This window comes from Nomascus leucogenys, unplaced genomic scaffold (genome assembly GCF_006542625.1).
Source record: "Nomascus leucogenys isolate Asia unplaced genomic scaffold, Asia_NLE_v1 Super-Scaffold_349, whole genome shotgun sequence".
NCBI lineage: Eukaryota > Metazoa > Chordata > Mammalia > Primates > Hylobatidae > Nomascus > Nomascus leucogenys.
The window spans coordinates 515,144-539,251 of NW_022095771.1; the positions used below are offsets into that span (position 1 = coordinate 515,144).

A 24,108-nucleotide genomic window follows, 5' to 3' on the forward strand; every position below is an offset into this window, starting at 1 on the left:
GTTTCTATAGATATTAGATTAAAAATATCCCTTATGGGAAATGAAGGGATGGGCCGAAATAAAGGGATGGGTTGGGCTAGTTATCTGCAGCAGGAGCATGTCCTTAAGGCACAGACCGTTCATGCTATTGTTTGTGGTTTAAGAATGCCTTTAAGCAGTTTTCCACCCTGGGCAGGCCAGGTGTTCCTTGCCTTCATTCAGGTAAACCCACAACCTTCCAGCGTGGGTGTTATGGCCACCATGAACATGTCACAGTGCTGCAGAGATTTTGTTTATGGCCAGTTTTGGGGCCAGTTTATGGACAGATTTGGGGGGGGGGGCCTGTTCCCAACATCTCCTGTTTCTTACTCTGTATTAGATCTCTGGGCCTGACCATAGGTAGAGATCCCAGTTGTCAGGAGAAAGGCTTGGAAAAAAAAAGATTGCTGACTCCAGGAGGTTTCTCCTTAGACATTGCAGGGCAAGGTCCCCTGCAGAGCTCTCTGGAGGTGGAGCTGAGAGCCAGTCCCAGACCCCAGGTCCCAAGACTACTGGTTAAACTGATCAAGAGCCTTCCAACAGGAGAACTGGAAAACTGGAGGGGGGAGGGAAGGAAATGTGGGTTGTTTGGAGAGGGGACAGGGTCTGGGGAGCAATGAGGTCCTGAGACCTCCTCATTGACTTGAGAATAGGAGGGAAGGTAGGTCTTCCTGCAGCTCCTGCGGGTAGCTCCCTGCCCCCCCAATCAGCCACTGAGAATGTCACCTTAGTTTGGCCACTTTAAAATATGATGCAAGGGAGAAACACAGTCATTTCCCTCTGTTCTTCCCTGCAGCAGGGTGCCTAGGTCTAGACAGAGGCCTCCAGAGGGCTGGAATCTCCTTCCTTCCATTGAAAGGGAGCCAACTCCTTAGGGTTGTCGGCCTCCAGCTGGGGTTGGAGGCTCCAGTTTGAGCCACAGGGTAGCAGCCTTGGTCTGAGGTGGGCTGGGTTTGGTAGGGCTGAGCCCTAGGTAAGCACATCTGCAAAGCGTGCAGAGGACATTGAGTGTGAAGCAGAAATGTCTCAGTAGAAAAATTCAGCTCCCAAAAGGACCCCAGAATTAAACTCAGTTTCAAGAGGCATCTTTCTGCCCGTCTTAGACGGAGGGGTTTCGCCAGAGCCTCTTATGAAGACCGCAATTCCCGCAGCCTGCGCTTCTCATCCAGGCCTTGGGATTCCGCTTTGCCGGGCCGGTGCTCTCAAGCTGGCCTCCCGCAGGAGCCTCTCACCAATCCAAGCCGACAACACTGCGACCCACGGAGACCCTGCGGGTTGGGGCAGAGTTTGGAACAAAGCATGGCCCGAGTGAAGGGAGCCTGCAAGTGAAAAGGCCAGGCCTACCCTTCTCCAGTGAAAGGACGAACTGATCGGAGAGACGGCGGGAGGCAGGAGAAAGCGGAGCTCCGCGTCAGGCAGGCCAGGCCAGGCACCCTCCAAGGAGGGTTCCATTAGGGATACAAAATGAATCTGGCTTTACAGCTGGTGTAGACCAGGCTCCTTACCCATCCTGGGCTACCCAGGCCCAGGCGGTGCTGAGAGCAAAGAGAGAAGGTCGGTTTCTGCTTTATAAAGCAAACACTCAGCTAGGCTGGAACAGAGGGGAGTGCTGCGTGGTAGGGGCGAGGGCGCTTGGAGGGGCCTCTGCCGGCAGCGTCTGGGTCCCCAGCCCAGAGTTGCTTCTTTAAAGACAAAGGCGAAGATGCGGCGGCTTGGAAGCCGGAGACCGGGAAATCAGTTGTTATAAAAGAGAGATTCGGAGAAGGAGACAGCCAGAGTGCGAGGCAGAGAGAAGCCGGGAAAGGAATTCAGTGCCATGCCGTGTGCGCAGCAATAAAAGAATATGACCGCTATAAAAGTTTATAGTGTATAAATTTCCGAAGGTTAAGAAACTAAACAGCAGCAAAGCAAACAGCGAGGGGAAACTTTCCGGAGCTGAGAGAGCCGCAGCTGGGCCGGGGCTCCCGGCCTGGCGGGGGAACGGGTGGCCCCCGTTCTGGCAGCCTTCACCTTCACACGCCAGGAACGCGGGGCTCCGGGCTTCCGGGGCGGGGGGTGGCAGTGGGGCAGGAGGCAGAGAGGGAGAAGAGAGAAGCGGGGGAAGAACACTTCGTTGTCGCAAATGCTTTAGAGATTGCAATTGGGACTCTTGTCTTTGTTCTTCACACCCCCTCCAGAATCAGGCGTCGGAAACGAGGAGACACACACTCGCGCGCGCGCGCGCGCGCACACACACACACACACACACACACACAGGTCCGGCGGGGCAGACGTCTGGGCGCGGGTAGCCTCTTGATTTTTTACAGTCTCATGCCATTCTCTCAGGCCTCCTCTCCCACGACAAAAAGCCCAATTGTTTTTCCTCGGAATTTGAAACAGTCGTGTGGAATTTGAAAAGTGCTCGGTCCCCCTTTTTATGGGCCGTACACGGCGCACTGCTTTGCGGTCTCCGCTAGAAATTAGGAGCAGGGGTGGGAGGTGTACCTAGAAAGAAAAAAGTTTAGAGCTTCTTTCGTTTCCTCCCCTCTGTTGTGTTTTTTTTTCTGTTTTTTAGTTTATCTACACAATTTCATGAACCATTTCCTGATTCCGACGCCTTTTCTCATGCCCGCTCCCTATGCCTCCCCTTTTCCTGCTAGTTATGAAAGTTTCTCCTGCCGACCGCCTCTGCGGCTACTCTCCCAGAAAACTGGTGGAGCCGGTGGCTGTTGCGCCTTTTCGGAGAGCAGCCGCTAGATGGCACCCGTGCTCCACGTGAAAATCCCGGGAGGGGCGGCTGCCGGTGTCTGCGCCCGGCACCTCGCCTTGGTCGGCCCTGAATCCAGGAACCAAGCACTATCAAAAGTCATGAATAATTTGCACCTAATAAAAAAAATAGGGTTCGTTATGGCCTTATCCCCATTTTATAGATTTCAGTTATAGTAGTGTTCCCCCATCTCTTCGAATGGTCAATTTTCTGAATTTTCCCCAGGAGGAGGGCTCAGTGCTTCTCACCCAGTTGCTGTGTTCCGTGGGGCAACAAATGCGTGAAAACGGGAAGTAATAGGAATAATGGGTCCAAATCCAAAAGGAGAATTGATTCGAAAAAACTAGATTTTCCGTGAAGGGAGGCGAAAGGAATGTCCTCGGATGCGGGTGAGCAGGTCAGGTGAGAGGGGCCAGCTGGCAAAAGAAGGTAGGATGGAGAGGAAGCTGTCCTGAGGCGGGCTGCCTACCGGCTGGAGAGAAAATCACATAAGCCAGCCCGATACCCCCTAGTTTGTGTGTGTGTGGGGGGGGGAATGGAGCCATAGCTTTTGTGGGGATTCGGAAGTGCCCAAAGCCATCAGGGCGGCTTCGCAGGGGCTCAGGCTCTGGAGCCTTTGTATGAGTCCGGGGCTGGGCTGGGAGCGCGCAGGGCGACCTAGGCACGGGGTAGGGGCTCCCCAGGGCAGCGGGGTGCGGGAAGGCTCGGATGTCGCTTCTGGATGCTTTGCGCACCCCCAAAGGATGCGCGTTTTCCCATGGGCGCGAAGGTGGGCGCGGCTTCAGGACGCAGGAGCTCGGTTCTCCCTGGGTTTCTCGGCGTCCAGGTGAGATCTGAGGCTTCCGCGCGCCTTGGCCCTGGCCGCAGGCAAACCTGGGCACCGGTCCTTTCCTCAATTAGCAGCTGGAGGTCTGGACGCCGGGCACTTTCGTTCTGAGTCCCGCAACCTAGTTGTCCACAGCCCCTTGCATTCCAAATCTTCTATGTCCTCCTGGCCCCGCCGGACTGCGCCAGCAGTAGATACTCCCACCCCCTCAAAATCACCCCAGCTGCAGCCTCTCCTCTCCCCCACCAGGACTTAGTGCAAGGAGGTAAGCGGAGTTTCTCCTCAGCTTGAGTTTCTCTAATAAATCTGCGCTCCTCTGGGTGTTTATAAATTGTTTCCTTGCTCTTTTTTTTTTTTTTTCTATAATGGAAACATTTTCCTTCCATCAGGAATTTCTGGCACGGTGTAGAGATGATTTAGAACAAGCCATTGAATTTGTACCTCGTCGGTGAGTTCTCAAATCATGACCATAAAATCCTCTGCACTTGATAAAATGGTTTGCTTCGGCAACAACTTATCTCGGCCCTCCTTTGCCTCACCGTCCCCTCAGCCACGCGCTGAAAATTCAAAGCCCTGGTTCTCTCCACTCCTCTTTTCCCTTCTCTCTCTTCCCCTTCTAGCCCCTCTCTCATTCTCTGGGTTCACTTTTGAAGAACTAAATGACCTCACTGGTAAGGTTTCCTTTGGAAAATTGGTAGTTTCATTTTTACAAATTTTGGGGTGTATGGGGTCCCCAAAAGTGCCCGTCTAAAAACAAACCACTGTCTCCTGAATAAATAATGGATTGAATGTATTTGTAAAGACTCCATTTTCATTGCTCAAAATTTTCTTTCTTTCTCTGCTTCCTCTCCCTTGCCAATCTACTGCTACAGGAAGCTATTGGTTCTGACCCTCAGACTGGGGCCTTCTAAAGCCTGGCCACCACCATCGTGAGGCCGGGTAGGCAGGGAAGGCAGTGGCCACAGAGTGTGGCACCCAGTCAGCTTGTTCCAGCTTTCCGTGTTCAGGCCTCTGGTCCCCAGGTCTGCAGGGAGAGCCAGGTTTAGCTAGAGGCTCCCCAAAGGGAAAGGAGAGAAAATGGGGGACTCAGAAACCTTGCGCTGTCTGAATCCCACATCCAAATCAGTTTAGGTGGTGACAGTGGCCCCAGAGGTCTTGGGGACACTGAGGACTAATAGATGCCCCCCAAACACATACTCTGCAGGCACTGCCTAGGGTGGCTGAGAGCATAGGACAGCGGACACCAAGGCCAGGTGCCAGGGCCTGACACCCAAGCTTCTTTCCTTTTGATGCGTTGATGGGCTCAGTGGTGCCCTCTCACCCTAGGGCACTGCAGAAGTTGTGGGGGCCAGCCTGGGAAGGTTGGGAGCTATTAATAATTGGGCTTGGCTACTGGGTCCCGAGGCCTGGGTGCAGGTGTGGGGTAGCCCATTGGGGTTTCATCCCTCTGATGGCATCAGGCCCTCTTCCCTCATGCAAAGTCTGCCCTCAAAAGTGCTGACTGGGCTGAAGGGCCTTCAGGAGACCCCCTTTTCAGCAAGCAGAGATTGCACAAACCTGCAGAATCGACAGTGGCAGCTTGAAATTTGCTCTGTGCTTCAACCACGGCTCATTAACCAGAAAGTTTCTTCTTCCCTCCCATTCCCTCCTCAAGATCTCCCAGATCCCTGCTTCACCGAAAATCTTTGCTTATTTGTTTAATGACAGGAAGTTTTGTGACTGGCCAGGGCAGGCCAGGGAGGGCAGGGCAGAGAGGGAACCTTTTGGGGGCTCCAGAGAAGGGGTGGGGACAGGTGCTTGCCAGGACGGAAGGAGGTGAAAATGTCAGAAAAGTCACCTTTTGTGCCGAAAAAAATCCCCATAATCATTCTCATTTCGACTTCTTCACCCCCACAGTGCTGCAGTCGGGCGGAGGGGGCGATGGAAGCTGCAATTTTATCGCTGTAGAGGAAAGAACTCCTAAAATGCTAACAGCTTTTATGTGCTGCGGCATAAACAACAGACTCAGGTTTTATTGCGTTTTATAGTTTGTTAAAGAGTTTACAGCCGTTTTTTGGGGGGCCAGTTACCCAGCCAATTCCCTCCACACGATAGTTAGACCTTTATCAAGAATAAGGAAATTGATCATTAAAGCTTTAAATATGACTACCTCGTTTGGTTGAAAATATGTTTAGGAGAGGAAGCTGTATGATTTGATAACTTGTATTAAAATACCAATTGCATTTACAGGACCTTTTAAAACTCGGCGCAATTAAACTGTGTTCTTTTACATTTTTCTGAAGCGACGCTGACATTTAGAAAGACTCCAATTGCCTCATTAAAATCGCGAAATTAACAGCGTGCCTACGCCTGGCGCATTGTGTATGTGTGTGTGCCTGTTTTTTTCCGTGACTCCCCCACATCAGTCTTTGGGGGTGGTCTGCGAAGGTATTTGATTTGTTGTGAGGTGAGAGATATCTCATTAATGTAGGTAGTTAAACAGATTCAATCCGTATTCATTCTCTCTCACCCCCTCTCCCTCTCCCCCTCCCCCTCTCTCTCCCTGGGTGTTTTTTTCTTTCCCTCCTTTTTTACTTTTCCGCTCTCTCCTCACTCCCTGGGGCTCTCTCGCTCTAGCTCTCTCTCTCGCTCGCTCTCTCTCGCTCTCACCCTCGCTCTGTGTTCTGTCCGGGAGGAGTACGAAAAAGCCAATAGGATGTGGAGTCTCTAATGGATGCAAATGATCATGAAAAGACAGTGCAAAATATGAAACAACTCATTTGCAGGGAAGTAAATCACAGAAAACTGTTTATGAACCGGCATCCCTTCTTCGAAATGTAAAGCGAGGACCTCTTTAAGTGGCGATATATTTTTGTTTGAGGGGTAGGGGCTGGGAGGAGGGCGAGGGAGCCACGGCTGCCATGCAAGCTTAGACTTTTGGAGGCTTGTCTGTCCTTTTCTATTCCTGGAAATCACAAAAAGTGTGTCGGCTTCGAAATCTTCTTCGCCTTTTCTTTCCTTTCTTTTTTTTTTTTCCCTCCTCCCTTTCCCTCTCCTTTCCTGGCGAGGGTGACTAGGAGCCGGCGAATTCGCGTTTTTTTCTCTCTCTCCTTCCCTTTCCTCCTCCCCACCCCGTCCCCAACGGCCCCCAACTGCAGCCTCCGCTGCCGCCTCAAAATTCAATAAAATGAGCTCTTATTTCATCAACTCGCTGTTCTCCAAATACAAAACCGGGGAGTCCCAGAGCCCCAATTATTATGACTACGGCTTCGCCCAGGACCTGGGCGGCCGACCCAACGTGGTGTACGGTCCCGGCAGCGGCGGCAACTTCCAGCACCCGTCAGAAATCCAGGAGTTCTACCACAGGCCGTCGTCGCTGTCCACGGCTCCCTACCAGCAGAACCCGTGCGCCGTGGCGTGCCACGGGGACCCTGGCAATTTTTACGGCTACGACCCGCTGCAACGCCAGAGCCTATTCGGTGCTCAGGATCCAGCCCTGGTGCAGCACGCACACTGCAAGCTTGCCACCGCCAGCGGCCTGGGCGAGGAGGCCGAGGGCTCTGAGCAGAGCTGGTCACCTACACAGCTCTTCCCCTGCATGCGCCCGCAAGGTGAGCTCGCCTTGGGGCCTGCAGGGGCAGGAGGGGGCCGGGAGGGGGCCGGGAGGGCCCAAGGCCGGGCAGGGGGCCGGAGAAGCCAGGGCGCCTTTCCTCCAGCCTCTGGAAGACTTGCCGGCTTCGTTCCGATTGCCTGCCGCTTTTACCCTTTCTTTACCTTTCTTCTTTCTTTTTTCTTTCCCTTGAAGGGGGTCGCTTAGAAACATCTCCTGAATCTATAAACCCCTCACCCTGTCTTACTTTTCTTCTTCTTCCCCTCCTTTTTTTCCCTTTTACTGTTTTATAGGGGGTAGTGAAGAGAGGGTGCTGGGAGTGGGGGCGCTCAACTTTTGCACTTCTCAATTGCTTTATGGTTTAATTACCCTGAAGAAACTTTTCTTCTGGGGCAGAGGCTCTGGGGGCTTTTCAAGGTGGGTCCATTCGTCCCCATTCGGCTTTTTTATTCTTATTTTCCCCCCTCCTTCACATCCTTCCTCCTAAAGTTTATGGCACTTTTAATAGATCTTGTAGCAGGAGGAGCCGCAGACAAAACTCCTCAGACACCGGATTAAAGAAGGAAGAGGTTTTTTATTCCGCCTGGAGCGTTGGCAGACTTGCGTCTTAAGAGCCGAGCTTCCTGAAAAAGAAATTCCTAGCCCTTTTAAGGGCTTGCAACTCTAAGGGGTCCACGTGAAAGGGTCATGATAGATCAAGTAAGCGTGAGGAACCTGACGGGGGGCTACATACATCGGCTAACAGAACAAAAAGTTTTACAGTGCTTTCTCATACAGTGTCTGGAATTTACAGAGAACACCAGTAGTTTTGGTCAGGGGTTATTATTATCATTATTATTTTAACCACCAGGGCCAGGTGGTGGCGCCAAGGTCATCTAGCTATTTTTCAGTTTCTTTTCTACTTTTTGCTTTCTCTCTTTTCTCTTGTCTTATAAACTAGGGAAAAGGGGAGATGGGGGAGAAGCTGGGAAGGACAACAGGAGAAGTGGTGGTCTCATTCCATAATCTGAACCCCTCCTACCCAGCTCTGGTGCTGGTTACCAGGGGAGGGGGCTCCCCTTTCTGGCTCCCTTAGATTATCTGGTGTCTGATCCCCCTCGCCCCTCCTCCTCCGCTGACGGCGGCCTTCTCGCGCCCCCCGCCCCCGCATGGGGGTAGAAGGTCCCCTGCCCTTATTATACTGGTTTCCTAGGCTCGTTCACGAGTCTTCCAACCTTCTCCGTCTCTGCCCCCCATCCCCTACCTTCCGCTCTGTGGAGGCCGACGTCTGTCGGCTACCAGACCCTGGAGCTGGAGAAGGTGTTCCTGTTTAATCCCTATCTGACTCACAAGCGGCGAATCGAGGTATCGCACGCGCTGGGACTGATAGACAGGTCAAAATCTGGTTCCAGAACCAGAGGATGAAGTGGAAAAAAAGAGAACAAAGACAATTCCCCAGCAGGAAATGCAAGCAGGAGGAGCTGGAGAAACAGAAGCAGGAGCGGCCCGGGAGGCGGCGGACGAGGGCGACGCGCAGAAGGGCTGCAAGAAGTAGGCTCCACCTGGGACTGCCAGGGCTGCCGCCGCCTGCACGTCCGCGGGTCCCGGCCACGCAGCCGCGCGCCCCTGCCCGAGAGAGCTCTGGCCCCACTAGCGGGGCCAGCATCCGGGCCTCCCACCGCAGCATCCCCCGCCGCGCCAGTCCCCGCTAGTGGTAGTATCTCGTAATAGCTTCTGTGTGTGAGCTACCGTGGATCTCCTTCCCTTCTCTTGGGGGCCGTGGGGGGGAAAGAAAAGGATTTAAGCAAGGACTCCCTAGCCCTGTGAGGGTGAGCGGCCAAGGCCTGGCTGAGCCCCCCATGCCCCTCCCCACCCCGTGTAAAAAGCCTCCTTGTGCAGTGGTCTTTTTTCCCTTTGAACGTGCTTCTTTGTAATGATCGAGGTACCGATTTCTGCTAAATTCTCCCAACAACATGAAACTGCCTATTTAAACCGTAATTCTTTCTGTCTCTCTCTCTCTCCCCCCGCCCCTTCATCCTCATTTCCCCTCCCAATCTCTCTCCCCACTGCACCCCCCAGCTCGCTGGCTTTCTCTCTGGCTTCTCTCTTTTCCTCCTCCACCCACCCCCTTTGGTTTGACAATTTTGTCTTAAGTGTTTCTCAAAAGAGGTTATTTTAGTTAGCGTGCGCGCTGTGGGCAATTGTTACAAGTGTTCTTAAGTTTACTGTGAAAAGAATGTATCCTGTATCCGTGAATTGCTTTATGGGAGGGAGGGAGGGCTAATTATATATTTTGTTGTTCCTCCATACTTTGTTCTGTTGTCTGCGCCTGAAAAGGGCGGAAGAGTTACAATAAAGTTTACAAGCGAGAACCCGAGACTGGCCCGGCCAGCACTCCTCATTTGCTCCCGGGTGCCTTGCATAGCTGGTGGGGAGCCTGTCACCGGGCTCCTGCGCCTGTTGAGGCTAGGCTGCAGAGGAGGCGGCGGGGGCTGGACTCAGGTGGTGCCAGTCCCCGGGCCGAGGGGCACTGGGGGTGAGGGAGGTGGCTGCGCCTGATTGGAGGAGAGAAAATCAAGGGAGGGGAGCCAAGAGAAACCCCCTTCTCTCGCCTTCCGAGGCTGCCCAGCCCCGGAGACCAGGGCGCCCAGGCCACTCTGGAGACACGCAGCTGGGCTAGTGGTTGTGTTCCCCACCACCTCCCTCTTTGTTTTGCTCTGTGTGTGTTGGGGATGGGGGGTGAGGGGGCAGGCAAAAAGGAGTGCAGGCCTGCTGAACATACTTTTTTTCCCTCGGACTCTTGTTGTTGGGGGAGCAGCAGGAGAAGGGAGACCGCTCCTCACTGCCTCTCCCTCTCTGGGACTTGCCCGCTTTCGCTGTGTTCTGAGGCCATGGCTCCCTGCCTTCTTTCCTTCGCTGCCTCTGCTTCCCTGGTAGTCAGGCTCCACTGAGGCATCAGCCTCCAGGAACCGGGAGAGCAGCTCACCCGGGCCACCCTCCACCCTTCCTTTCTGTCTCCACTCACCCAACCTCCTTATTTCTTTTACTTCCAAATCTTTTTTTTTTTTTTTTTGCCACCAGAAACTGCAGCGTCCAAGGCCCGTTGGCTGAATCCTGTGCTCTAGGAGCACCTAGAAAGCCTTGCTCCATCTCCGCCCGCATATCTGGGGCACCAAGAGAAACAGAGCCCTGAGCCAGGCTCGCCTCATTCCTTGTCTTGGGAGAACAGGACCAACTTCCCCAAAAGGCCTTGCCTTGCAGAATTGGCCCTGTAATAAAGAACAGACCTGCCCCAGGCACCCACCCGCCCAGTTGCGTGCATTCAATCCCTGCCTTTGTCTCTCGCTCGGTAACAGGCTGAAGAGGATGGGTGGGGGGTGACAACACGGATCGCCCCTTGGTTATTTACTTTCCCTTCCACTCAATCTCTGCCTCCCGAAATCTCGCCTGCAAGCTGCCTTCAGCCCGCGGGAGTCGGCAGCGGCCCTTGAGCCCCCAGCCCCAATCCACAGGGCTCGGCTTTCCCATTCATTATAGATCATATTTTATAAATCCAACGCCACACAATTTGTTCCACATTACGAGAGCCGTGGGGAGGCAGCCCGGCCATTGGCGGAGGGAACGTCACGTGGGCGGGGTCACGTGGTCCAGAAAGAAAAAAGGGGGTCCTTTTTGGTGTAAACCTGGACTCTAATTCTGTGATGTGTCAAGGAATCTCGTAAAACCGACACTAAAACGTCCCTGCCTACAAATTATCCGGCCAAATTATGAGTTCATTGTATTATGCGAACGCTTTATTTTCTAAATATCCAGCCTCAAGTTCGGTTTTCGCTACCGGAGCCTTCCCCGAGCAAACTTCTTGTGCGTCTGCTTCCAATCCCCAGCGCCCGAGCTATGGAGCGGGTCCCGGCGCTTTCTTCGCCGCCTCGATGCAGGACTTGTACCCCAGCGGGAGGGGGCATGGCGGGCCAGAGTGCGGCCGGCGTCTACGCGGCCGGCTACGGGCTCCAGCCCAGTTCCTTCAACACGCACTGCGCGCTCTTTGAGCAGAACCTTTCCGGGGTTTGTCCCGGCGACTCCGCCAAAGCGGCGGGCACCAAGGAGCAGAGGGACTCGGACTTGGCGGCCGAGAGTAACTTCTAGATCTACCCCCCGGATGCGAAGCTCAGGTAACGCCGCGCACTGAGCTGTCCCGAACCTCAGGGGCTGGTGCACATTACCCGGAAGGCGCCCCCTTCCCAGCAAGGCGCCCCTTTACCGCCCAGAGTGCTCCCAGCCGGAGGTCGGCCCTGAAAGGCTGCACCCAGCAGGTCGTCCCCGCCCGCATCTTTGCTTGGTGCTCTCAGGCTCGCTCTGCTTCCCAGGGGATCTCTCTTCCTGACACCACGGTGCTGTGAGCCCTCAGCCCGCCCGCACCCTTCCTCTCGGGCTTTTAGCTTTAAATATTTATTAGCAGCGCGGGAAACGAGGCCCTTTGTCTTGCGGAGGAAGGCCGGTGTTTGCAGAGAATAGCCATTAGGGTCTCCCCCATTCTCCCCGCTTCCCAGCTAAGGGTCTCAGCCCTGGGTGTGTCCGCCTGCCCCAGCTCGGATAAGGTATGGGGGAGGGGGCCATAGCGCTAAGCAATTCTCCCCTTCCCCTTCCTTTCCAGCCAACTCCGCTCCCCCATTATTCCCATGAGGACAATTAGAGGTGAGCTCTAGAGGCCTGGCGGGAGGAGAAAAGGACCCAGCCAGGGACACAGAGCTAAAAAGGCAGGTGGAGGGAGAGGGCTGAGGCCAAGGCGGATGAGCCTCCTGATCCCAGTGAACTTGGGTGGGGGAGTGGAACAGGAGAACTAGAAAGGGGCAGAGTCTTCATGGGAGTGCAGCTGGCTTCCTGAGGTGCTCTTCCTAGGTCTCCTAGGCACCCCTAAAGAACTGGCCAAGTTTGGAGCTGTCATTACAGATAAGTGACTCTCTTCTTGGGGGAGGGACTAGGACTCTCTGGAGCCAAATCGAAACTTAGAGAGTGCAGTTCACCCAGCCAGCTGCTGCAGGAACCCCAAGAGGCTGAGGTTCCATGGGGTCCCTGCCAAGTCTGACCCAGACATCTTTTTCTGCACTGTTCCAAAGCAGACGAACTTGGGGGCTAGCCCCAAAGTCCAGAAGACCCAAGACTCATGGTCGGAGGCACCCAACCCAGCGACGGTCAAGGGCCAGAAGGAGCCGAGCTCTCACACCATCAGTATTGGTGGTTATAGACCCCATTACCTGCTCCATAGCTTAACTGCCTTTCCAGCTGATTTATCAAGGCCCACGTTTTTTGCTCATAAGCATTTCAGCTTGGCTTTTATCTGACTTGAAACTAGGGCCCCTAGCCCCTCCTCCCCTGTCTCCTTCCCAGGAGGGCTGACATCAGCACCTCTTTCAAGTCTCCTCAGGATTCTGGGCCTAACACAGAAGTTCCCCTCTACCCTTCTGCCCCCACCACCCAGATACTCCCATGTTCCATCCCATGCCAGGCTGCTGTCTTTCCTCTTCCCCTGTGCCTTCCTGGCAGCCCAAAGATTGCTTTAGAGAGCTGGGCTGTCTAGGCAAGCAGGCAGGCAGGACAGCCTGGCCCTGGCTGGAGCTTAGCCACCCACTGGAAAAGAATCATCAGAGGGTCACTGCTGTCAGACCAACTCTTTGCTCCAAGGAAATCTGCAAATTCTTACCTTCTCAGTCCACAACATGCTGGGGATGAGTTGGGGGGACTGGGCCTTTGAGGCCCCTTTGTCTGCTTTTCTTCTTGGGAAACGTTCTCAAGCTAGGCCTGGCACCCCACTCTAGGGTCACCTGCATGGTTTCTGTTGGTCTCTACTGGAAAGACCATCAGATCAGCATTCAAAAGAGGGGGTTTAGAGTCCTTGATCCCAAAGAGTGAAAGGAGGATTAAACTCCCCGGATCCCACTTGCCCCCTTTAGGAGCAGAGCCTTTAAGAGCCAGCAGGTTACTTTCCTGGGTTCAGAAGCTCTAGGCTGAAAAAGACTTCTTGGATGGAAAATGGGAATGTTTGCCTTGAGAAGCCTGTAGAAAATTCTGCAATTAGGGGAAACTGCAGCTGGAGTAAGGGCTGGGGTACGGAAAGCCAGAATTTTGTTTAGTGGAAAATGGGCTTCTTTGCCCATCAACTTCAAATCACATACAGGGTCTAAGAGGGAGATGGGCACTCTCTTGGCGTTTTCTGTACTCACTGATTTTCCTCTAAATACTGTGAGCAGGAATCCACCGCAAACAAGGCCGCCAGACCTACACCTGCTACCAGACCCTGGAGCTGGAGAAAGAATTTCACTACAATCCCTACCTGATGCTGCAGCGACTCATGGAGATCGCGCATGCGCTCTACCTCACGGAAAGACAGATGATCAAGACTTGGTTTCAAAACCCGCGCATAAAGTGGAAAAAGGAGAACGAGACCGCGGGCCCCGGGACCACCGGCCAGGACAAGGCTGAAGCACAGGAGGAAGAGGAAGAGTGAGGGATGGAGAAAGGGCAGAGGAAGAGACATGAGAAAGGGAGAGGAGGAGAAGCCCAGCTCTGGGAACTGAATCAGGAAACTCAAATAGGGAAGTGGAAAAAAAAAAACCTATTTAAATGAAAGGAGTTTAAAAACATTTTTTAAGGAGGGAGAAAGGCGAAAATTTGGTTTTTCAACACTGAAAAAATAAAGAGAAGGGGAAGCAACAGCCCTCACGTTGGGACAATATTGTCTGGAAGCTGAAGAAGAAACTGAATGCTCCTTGTTGGGGAAAAAAATCCCAAGGTCTGCAAAGGCAAAGGAGATTCTACAATTTTCTTCTTGTTCTTTTGCATCGCTTTTGTGGCGGGGTGGGGCTTGGGTTTTTCTCCCTCCTCCCCCTCTCCAAGACGGGGCTGAACCCCATCTCTGGGCGCTGCAGGGAGAAGCTTCCCAGGAAATTTGGTGGTGGAGAGAGGGGTGGCTGCTTCCTGGAGGCGGGGGGGGGGGGGGGGGGCGGGCAAGGCAGGGAAAGTGGGAAGAGGAATCAAAGGGGGCCAGGAGACCAGCTCTAAGTCGCCTTTTTAAGCTTGGAGGAGAGACTCAAGCAAGGGGGCTGTGAAAGAGAGGATGGGAGGTATCCGGGCACCCAAAGAAGCCAGTGGTTCTGGCCTCCGCGGGCTTGCCCCTCCCCCTCCTGCCATCCCTCCCTTGTCCCGGCCTCTGGCTATTGCCCCCGCGCAGTTCTCTTGCCTGCTGCGGATATCGCTGGGTTCCCCGCAGCATTGGCATGTGGGGTGGTGGCGCTAAGGGAAGTCCTGGTCTCTATAGGGCCTGGAATCTCCGCCAAGGCCGGCCAGGGAGAGGAAGCGGCTAGACAAATACAGAAAAGAAAATTTACAGAGAAATATTCACTATCTCCCTTCGGAGATATTTTTGAAATTAAAGGGCCATGAGTGGAGGCACCAAAAACGAGGGAGACACCCTCCCCGCCCCGCCCCACCAGGAAGCCTGCCCGAGAATGCCCAAGTCTCTCTCCACTCCCACAGGAGGGAGCCTTGCTCTCAGGGAGACAGTTTTGTGGTCTTAATGCTGTAGGTTACAGCTGTTGGTTTCTGCGCGATATTGATTCTATTACTTGCGTTATATTGCTATGGGATGTGTGGATTTCGGTGGAAGAAAAAATTGCCATGTGTGTATCTGATATGATAACATTTCCAACTTTCCTGGGTCCAAACATGGTGATTGTGGAGAAGCTGTTAAGTGCATTTTTGTTTTAGGCTTATAAATAAAAATAAAAAAGAAAGAAATGAAAGAAGAAAATAAAAAGAAAATCCAATTATGGGACCTAGCGGCGTCTAAACTGGAAAGCTAACTGGCACTGAGCTCAGACAGTCCCGTCCCTCGGGTGTCCAATTTTATCCCTCAGTCAGGCCTTCTAGGGGGTGGGGAGGGCGGAGAACCATTGGGCAGGAGACAGAGATTCCTAAAGTAGCTGGTGGGGTGGAAGCAGGTGCCAGCCTTGAGGCAAGGACTTAAAAAATGGGGTAAGGGAGCTTCTGGGGAAGCTTCCAGCCAAGAGATAAGTGATGTTGGCTGTGGAGGGCAGGAGAGATTGCGATTTAGTTTGGTTTGCACGAACCTGTGATTGCTTTTCTCTTTCTTAAGACCAGATGCAGGACGTTCAGCCTTGGGCCTCTGGTTGCCCCAGAGTTACAGGGTCTGGGAGTGTTGGAAGTGATGGTATATTTATTATCTGAGTCCTAAGCTAGGAGAGGGACGACGCCACTTGTGGCGCGGAAGAGGTGGCTTTGTGGCCCCAGGTAGATGCCCTAGGTTCAGGCCCGGCCTGGGCGCCTGGAGGGACCGCTCGGCTTCGTAGCGAGAGTTCTCCGCCAGCACCCACGGCACTCGGGCCTATTCTCAAGGGAAAAATTTCCCAAACCCACTCATACTGAAGGTGTTTTTCTCCTGTAGTCTTAGGGGGTTATAAATCCTCCCTCAGACAGTTTGCTGTGACCCAAATTATGCAGTTTGCTGCCATCTACCGTCCGTTCGTAGACACGCGCTTCGGCGCCTCAAGCCCCGCGACACTGTCCAGCGGTATCGGACCCCTGGAGCCCCGGCCGTGCAGGGTCCACGGGATCCGGGGGATTTCGGGCCCACACCGACGCTCTCAGCTGGATCTTGGTTCCCCGGTGTGGGATAGAAAATAGAAGTCTCTCCTCCACCCATCAACCCCAATTTCCCACTGCCCCCTCCCCCGCCCATCCCAGTCCCAAACCTGGTGGCTGGCAGGGGAAGCGGCTTCCTCTAGGGCATATTTAAAAAGGTCTAATTCTGCTTCCAGCGGGCAGGGGCCCTGAACCAAAGGGTGGAGGGATCAGAGCCGAGACCCCCACCATCATCCCCACCTCCACCCCCACCCCACCAAGTCGCCGCCGGAGAGGATGAGGCCGCTTGGGACATCTGAAGCCAACGCTGTTCAAGGTTTATTTGGTTTTCTTCTCAGCCAAGGGAGGGGACCCTCAGGGCCGGCGCCGGCCCGGCAGTTCCACTCGGTTGGCAAAAGACAAACCGGGTCTGTGTTCTCCTGGTTGGCTGGTGGGTCTTGCCAGTTCCTTGGTTGGTGGGTCCGTGGTGAAGGAATTGAACCGAGTTTTCTGGAAACTGTTTTTGTCTGCAAGTGAGTGTCGATCCCCTCCCCCATTCTCGATCTTTTCAAGCGAAGTCGATCTAAATAAGATTTGGGAAAAATTTGGTAGTGGGTCTGGAGCCAAATCGTTAAGGAGCCACACCGTCGTAATTTCCGTTCCTGTTGGACCCTTCACACTGGCTTAACTCGACCGCCTTCCCAAGAGAAGGTGACCAGGGCGAGGCTATGCGCCTCTGCTGCAGCCTTTGAATATTGGCCCCTGTCTCACGGGTTACTGATTAGCTTGGGCTTTCAAGCCATAGGAGGAAGCTCTGGCAGTTCCTTTAAAGGTGCTGTGGTCCCCGTTCCTGGGTGGGGGTGGGGTTCCAGGGAATTGCTTGTGGTGCCAGGCAAATCAAGGTGTTGCCAGAGTCTAGCCCAGGGCTAGAGGAGCTGAAGAGGTTAAGCGGCCTAGTGGTGCTGGGGACAAACTGTGGCTGCAGCCCCCCAGGAGGCAGCCCAGGGTCGTGGAGGCTCTACTTGGCCCTCCTTTCCCTTCACCCCTTGACTTTGTCCCCCTTTGTCGATAGCAAACTATCCCAGAAGTCGCTGTGACATTTAGATATCAAATGGATAGGGGTTTTATCTCAAAATTAGATCATAAAAATCACCGAGAAGTCAGACAGATACCCCTCACTGACTCGAGAAAGTCACGTGAGGTCCATAAAGTTAGTTTTATGGTTTTGGGGAGTTGACACCGCGCAGTATATTTCACATTCTCCAGAATGTTAAGTGACACTTCAACTACTCACTGTGATGGGGAAGGGGGCAGAGGTAGGTGAGCACTCTCCCAGCCTGGAGCTGCTGGACCAGCCCAGAAGGCAGCGGCCGCCCAGGCCAGCATTCCCGCAGTAACAGTAAGTCGCTTTCAGCTTTCGCCTTTACTCTTTGCAATTCTGGGGCTTGGGACTGAGGGAAGAAAACTTGTTTCCAGCTGGGGCTGTGGAGCGATGTAGGGGAAATTTAGCCTGTTTTATGCACCCAGTTCTAAGGGACTGGGTGCCTGAAATGAGTGCTCTCAGTTTCATCAGGCCTCATCGGTCGGGGGCGCTTGATTTTTACTAGCAGGAGTGTCTGACTGTGGGGAAAAGGGTTTGTGTAGGGGATCCATGCTCCCTCAGTGCCAGTGGAAATTTAGGGACCAAGAAGGAGGGGTGTGTATTGCTGAAAGAAGGGGCCATTGTAGGGGGCCACTTCACTGCTGGATATCTTCAGACAGCTATCTCTCCACCCTCAGGAAAGAAACTTTATGACATTCATTTGTCAGAGGTGTGTGGGGGTGCACCGCTGGGCACTTTTATCTGGATACATCAGAGCTGAGAAAAAGCACCGGGTAGGTGGCTGCTGTGGGCTGCCTTGCCCTAGGGTGCTCTCTGGCTTGCAGATCTTTGAAGCCCATAAAAAGGGGTCCCTCCGGTTATCTTTGGCTTCATCAGGCTTCTCTGGGATGGGAAGCACAGCGCTGCTTTTGCCTCCACCTTCAGCCTGTTGGTCTCAAGCTAATCTTTCTCCTTGGCTTGAAGTAGGATTCTGAAGTCAGACTAGGGAGCAGACAGAGGGGGTAATCCCCCCCAATTCAAAATCTAGTTCTTGAACCAGGAGTGGGAGAAGGGAAGAGCTTCTTCTCTTGCCTAGAGGTGTTAGGTGTTTAAGTAGAACTCTGTCAGGCCCTCCATAAGTAAAATCAGCTCAAGAATACAGATCCCTCAACTGTCAGGAGGAAATAGATTCAGGAGCTGGAAGAGAAAATAGGAAAGGTGCTTTTTTTCCTCTCTTTTTCCCTCTTCTCTTCCAGGCACACCCTCAAATACCCCTTTGTTTTGTGGCACCATAAACCAGAGAGACTTCAGGATTTGATCCCCAGAGTTTCTGTTATTTTCTAGAGAAAAGTCACCCTTCTAAAAGTCAGAGGCCTCTTCCCCACCAAATTAACCCCCCTCCAATTTAAGACCCACGGGGCTAACTACCCTGTCACTCCTGCTTTCACCAGCCTGCCATCCCTTGATTCAGCTCACCAACTGCCATAGGTAGTTTCTGGGATTAGATATGTTGTGATACCCTACCTCGTTTTAACCCGATTGTCTCTCTTAGCTGATAAAGGCAGACAGACTCCATTTTAATTCCTTCACTTACAGCCCCTTTACCTCCCTCCCTTCAGGGCATAACTAGTGCAAGCTGACTCCAAGCACATCCAGGAATGCACTTACTAATAAGATATTGAGGCAAGCTGAACCAGCAGCTCCTGGGGATGCGCTCAGTGGATGGCACCTGCATTTATCACTTTGTGATAGTTTAAGCCCCTGCACCTGGAACTGTTTATTTTTTGTAACTGCTTTTGTAACCAATTAATTTTTTAACTTTTTGCCAGTTCTGCTTCTGTAAAAATTGCTTCAGCTAAACTCCCCCTCCCCTATTTAGAGCACGGTATGAAAACAAATCTAGCCCCCTCTTTGGGGCTGAGAGAATTTTGAGCACTAGCCATCTCTCGGTCACCGGCTAATAAAGGACTCCTAAATTCGTCTCAGAGTGTGGCGTTTCTCTGTAACTCGCTCGGTTACAACAATGTGGCACCTGGAGGGGCTTCTGATCTTTGGGACAACGATGGGGTCATAAGACTCCCTTTTTCCCATTAAGGGACATTGGAATTCTCCCCCTCTCCTCGTTCTCCTGAAGCCACTCTCTATTCCCTGAGCTCTCTATCCACCGCCCAAGCCTGACTTACAGGAGATCCTTAACAGGCTTTAATAGCAGAGTCACCCTGGTTTGAAGACACATCATCCCAAGAATGACAAGGGCATTTGTATCCCTTAGAAAGGAGGCACAGGTCATCTCCCAAAGAATCCCCAGCACCACTGAAAATATAAAGAAGTGCTGGAGGCACAGCTTCCACAGTCTTCCACTCTACAAGGCAATGGAGTTGACAGACATGCAGAGAAAGAGTGCTGCAAGGGAGAGTCTGACCTGGGTCTCCAGGGGAACCCCATTCCTATTATACCCCTGGCCTCACTCTAATATACTTCCCTTTCTTAAAGCCCTCCTGGAAGCTAGAACCCCAGATAGCAAGGCCTGCCCCTGAAAAATTGTTTATTTGCCCCCTCTCACGTCAGGTCTGCAGGTTCTGATAAAGAGTGCCTGGGCTGGTGGCCCAGGGATATCTACTAGGCATATCTGGTCAGATTTTCCAGGATGGCAAAGAGCAACTTGGGGTTCCCATTTGCACCTCAGTGACCAAACCCTTGAAGGGTCTCCTCCAGCTCTAAGCAGGTCCTGGAGAAGATGCCTAGGCTTGGCTTTCGTCTTCTCCACTTCAGGCTCCCTGAGCTGAACCCCAGTCCTGTCTGAACCCCAACCAGGACAAGTTGGGGGAGGTAATGAGAGGTGTGAAGGGATTTCTGGTGCCAAGAACTCCCTCCTCTGCCCCAGACCTCTGTCCTCTCCTCCTGCCCTCCCCAGGCCATCTCCCTCTAAGAAAGCTGCTCTACTCTCTCCAGGGCTTTGCTCTCCCTCCTCTCCTACCCACTTTCTCTCCCTGCCTGTCCAGGCTTCAACCTCTTGAGCTACAAGCCAAGCCGGCACCCTCTGGCCAAATCTTCAACTTGGGGCAGGCCCCAAGAGGTGACAGCTGGAGATTAAGGCTACAGTTTTTCTTTTCCCTCTGAGGCCAGCCTGGCCACCACTCGGTGGACAATTCAATTTTGATTTTTTTTGTTTTGTTTTATTTGGTTGTTTGTTTTGTTTTGTTTCTCTGAGGCCAATGGGTGGGAGGAAGTATAAAGAAGTGTAAACAGGCCGGGCGTGGTGGCTCATGTCTATAATCTCAGCACTTTGGGAGGCTGAGGCGGGCAGATCACAAGGTCAGGAGATTGAGACCATTTCGGCTGACACAGTGAAACCCTGTCTCTACTAAAAATACAAAAAAATTAGCCAGGCTTGGTGGCAAGTGCCTGTAGTCCCAGCTGCTCAGGAGGCTAAGGCAGGAGAATGGCTTGAACCCGGGAAGCAGAGTTTGCAGTGAGCCGAGATCACGCCACTGCACTCCAGCCTGGGCAACAGAGTGAGACTCCATCTCAAAAAACAACAACAACAACAACAAAAGAAGCGTAAACAGGAAAGCCAGCCGGGCCTGGAGTTCCAAGTGCCCATATTTCATCAGCTTCCTCTCCATAACTATGGCAGGGACACTTAACCCTTCCCCAGCTGTGAGAAGTAATTCTCTGAGGGCTGGTGAGCAGAATGGGAAGATCCAAGAGGAAGCTCCTTTCCTTGCCTGGTTCTTTTATCCCTGGGATTTGCATGCCAAGGATTCCGAGCAACGGAGAAGACAGAAGCTCAGCACAACCCCCCAAACTCAGTCCCTTCCCAGGACTAGTCTCCCTAGCATGGACTTCTCAGCTTGGGGGACCAACCTGGTCAATCTTGGAAGACAGGGCTAGCAAGAATGAGCTCCCCTCTTTTAAGGGAGGGGACACCGGTAACCCTCCCCATTTTTGGAGTTTTTCAGAGTAATCGGATTTTGAGGCTGGGATCTGTCCACAGTGAGATTTATCGATTGCTGCAGCGCTGTTACACATGCGTATTAATTAACACCACCTGGAAACCGAGCTGTTTGGGGAGGGGAAGGGAGAAATGGGGGCCCCTTGAGCAGAATGGATATTTCTCCATAAGTGACTCTGACGTTGAGATTGGAGGGCCCTCTGCACGTGAATCCTGTGGCCCTCCCCAGGCTTGAAGCCCCTGGAGTTCTCAGCAAAGGCAAGAGTGACTTAGTCTCTACAGTGAATTCCACACACAAGTCTCATGGTGGTGATGGTTGTTGGGGGAGATTAAACACCCCTCAGGTCGTTCCTGCAGGCCCCACCCCACTCCTCCTTGTCTCTGGTGGGTTTCCCCAGCCCTCTAATGCTCTGTTACCAGCAGAGGTTAGCGACAATCCTTTCTAGAGGGGTTAACCTCCCCCCCTCACCTTCCTTTCAACTTCTTAAAGGTAGAGGCTTATGATGGTTTTCGAATTTGGTTTGTTGTATTTTGCTTTAGCGTCCCGTTTGTTGTTGTTGGTAGTGCTGGTCTTATGGCCTTCTCCTTTCTCCTACACCCCCTCCAAAAACTGATTAAAATCTGTTAAAGGATTTAATTAACAGAAAAGGAAGGAGGTGCAAATGAGTTGGGGGAAAAACCCGCACCAAAGCTATTCTCAAGGAGTAAATCACCATTTTAACAATATAATGGAGTTTGCATCCTGAAAGGGGAAACCAACGCTAGTATCTCATCAATAATTCATAGAGTCTGGGATCATGCAGAGGTCAGCAGATGGGGCAGCAGTGCCAGCCTTCCTGGCACTTCAAGCCACTGCAGCATACATTACCTGCGGCTGGCCACACTGCCGCCATCACCTCCGCGGCTGCAGACGGGGGGGTGGGGGCACGCTGGCAGGTTTAGGTGGATCTTTCATTCTTTCTTTTGGCGAATTCACTGATTGCAGGCTCCAAGAGGAAGAGGGGAAATTTGGGACCCTGAAGAGGATTGAAATTTGGGCAATTCGGGAACCTGTCGGATCCCAAAAAGCACCTTTTCCCTAAGTTTTAACGTTTCCCTCTCTTCTTTTTCCTTTTCTCAGTGATTTAGGTGTCTCCTCTCTTGTGTCTTCTCTCCCTAAAGTTCCTCTTGGAGAGAAAAATGCACTCTCTGCAGTATCCTCTAGCTTCTCCTCCCTGGAAACCGTTCCCAGGCTGCGAGGCCGCCCTCTGGCCTGACCCTGAGTGGATCCGGGCTGAGCCTTGCAGCTTCGAAGCCCGGTGGCTGGTTTTGGTCGCAGAGATCTCTGACCTCAGAGCCCAGTGGGGTAGGGCTGAATGCATCTAGGGAGGAAACGTACCTTGCAAACCCCATACCATTGTGCCATAGCAAAAGATGACCCAGGCCAGATGGAAAGGTGGGGAGTCAGCATGGAAAGACACACGTAGGGGAGAAGTGGAGGGAAAGTGCCAGCCTGTGTGGGGCGTCACCTCCTGGGGGATTTGGAGCCATGATGGAGGATACCCTATTTCGGGGTTTTTGCAGGCTTGTCCTTAGGTGCGTGCATCTCTCTAATTCGTTTTCTTTTCTGTTTTCTGAATCCTAAGGGATCCTAAGGAAGGAGAAAGGAAATCATTCCTAGTGAGAGGTGGGGTCTGGGAGGCGATATTTGGGCGGAAGGGAAACCGAAAGCGCGCGGGTTGTCCACGCTGCTGCTGCGGTGGACTAGAGGCGGAGGCTGTAACATCCCGGAACTGCCAGTAGAGTCCGCCTTACACCAAGTTCACAGCCAGGCTGGGGTCTCCGAGGCACCAGCGAGCGGCAGCTCAAGGTGGTCCCGGCCCCGCATTGTTGGGACACTGAGTTCTCCCTGCAGCCCTGTGAGCACAGTGGCCCCCTCTGCTCTCGAGGAGACCCTGCTCCAAGTTCTCACTACCCTTCACCCCAGAAATGCCCTTCTCCAGGTCAGCCCATTCTACTGCTCACCATAGGTCTCATTGTCCAGCAACCTCGGTCCTGCTCGGGGGTCAAAAATGAAGAAGAATGGGTGGTCAAAAGCCCTTCCAGGCATCCCTGTAGAAGACACCGTTGAAAATGCGTGAAGTGGGTTCCGCGTCTTTTTCCAAGGAGTTATTTAATAGTCAAAAAACTCCTCTTGCCCAGGTCTAAGGCCATGGCGGAGTGAGGACATTGGCCAAGGGGGGAGGGGTAAGGAAAGCGTTTTGCCCTGGGGTTTCTGCTGCTAGAGTAGCAGAATGAGACCCTGGGTGGTGAGGCCAGTGTTATTGCCGGAGGGGTCGAAAAGTTGAAGGATCAAAAGTTTACAACAAGCGTGAGTGGGCGGGGCAGAGGCGACTAATGGCGGGGTCCGGTTGGGGCGATGGGGGAGGGGGCTGTGTGTGTGTGAAGACAGATGAGGGGGCCAGGGATGCTGGAGGTAAGGAAGACTTGTGGGTTGCAGAAGTGGGGGAGCAGAATTGGGCAGCGAAGAGGCAGATATCTGGGAAAGGGAAACTGGGGAAAGAAAAATCCCTTCTCCAAAAAGAGTGAGACTGGTGGTAGTGGTGATTTGTAGAAAAGACGGCACTTAGGGTGTGTTGAAACCTCTGAGCAATTTTCTCTTCCAAAGATAATCTTTGAGTCACCATATTAAATTTAATTAAAACCTTCCTAGCCACACATATTTTAGAAATTCAGTTAAATTATCCCCACGTCTTTGTAGGACTTCTGGCAGGGCCAAAGGATACTTCCAATGTGAAGGTTTGATTTTCACCAACATCAACTCACCCTGCTTGCCCTAAAGGGGTCAAACTACTGGCTCTTTCAATCCCCCACCCCTGGGAGAGGGAGGCCTCTTTTCAAGAACCCTTAACCCCCAGGCTGTGTCAGGAAGGTGGGGTCCATGAGCATGGGCCAACACTGGAGTCTTTCCAAACTCTCATTCCTCTCTCCAAATTGCTCCAGTTTAAGAACTTGCCTATTGAAAGAATAGCTTGTTAATTCTCTCACTCTCTCCTAAGCCTCCATCTGTGTGTTCATCTTGACTCCTTCTCTTCCTATTTGGATGAGGGAAGAGAAATGCAAAGGAAAAATACCAAATGGCCTCACAGAGACCTTTTTTACTGGAGTTGAAACAGGCGACCTGAAATGAACTTTGAATCCATGCATTAAGCTTAGCTCATAAGTAAAGGCCTAGAGTGACTTAATAATTATAACACTGGGGCATATGCCTATTCTGGGTCTTTAAATGACTGTTGTATTA

At 52.7% G+C, this 24,108-nt stretch overlaps 2 pseudogenes; both read left to right on the top strand.

The window, feature by feature from the left end:
• Positions 1 to 6,756: 6,756 nt before the first annotated feature.
• Positions 6,757 to 8,713, top strand: LOC115833622 (annotated as a pseudogene).
• Positions 8,714 to 10,925: 2,212 nt separating this feature from the next.
• Positions 10,926 to 13,660, top strand: LOC100605962 (annotated as a pseudogene).
• Positions 13,661 to 24,108: the final 10,448 nt, after the last annotated feature.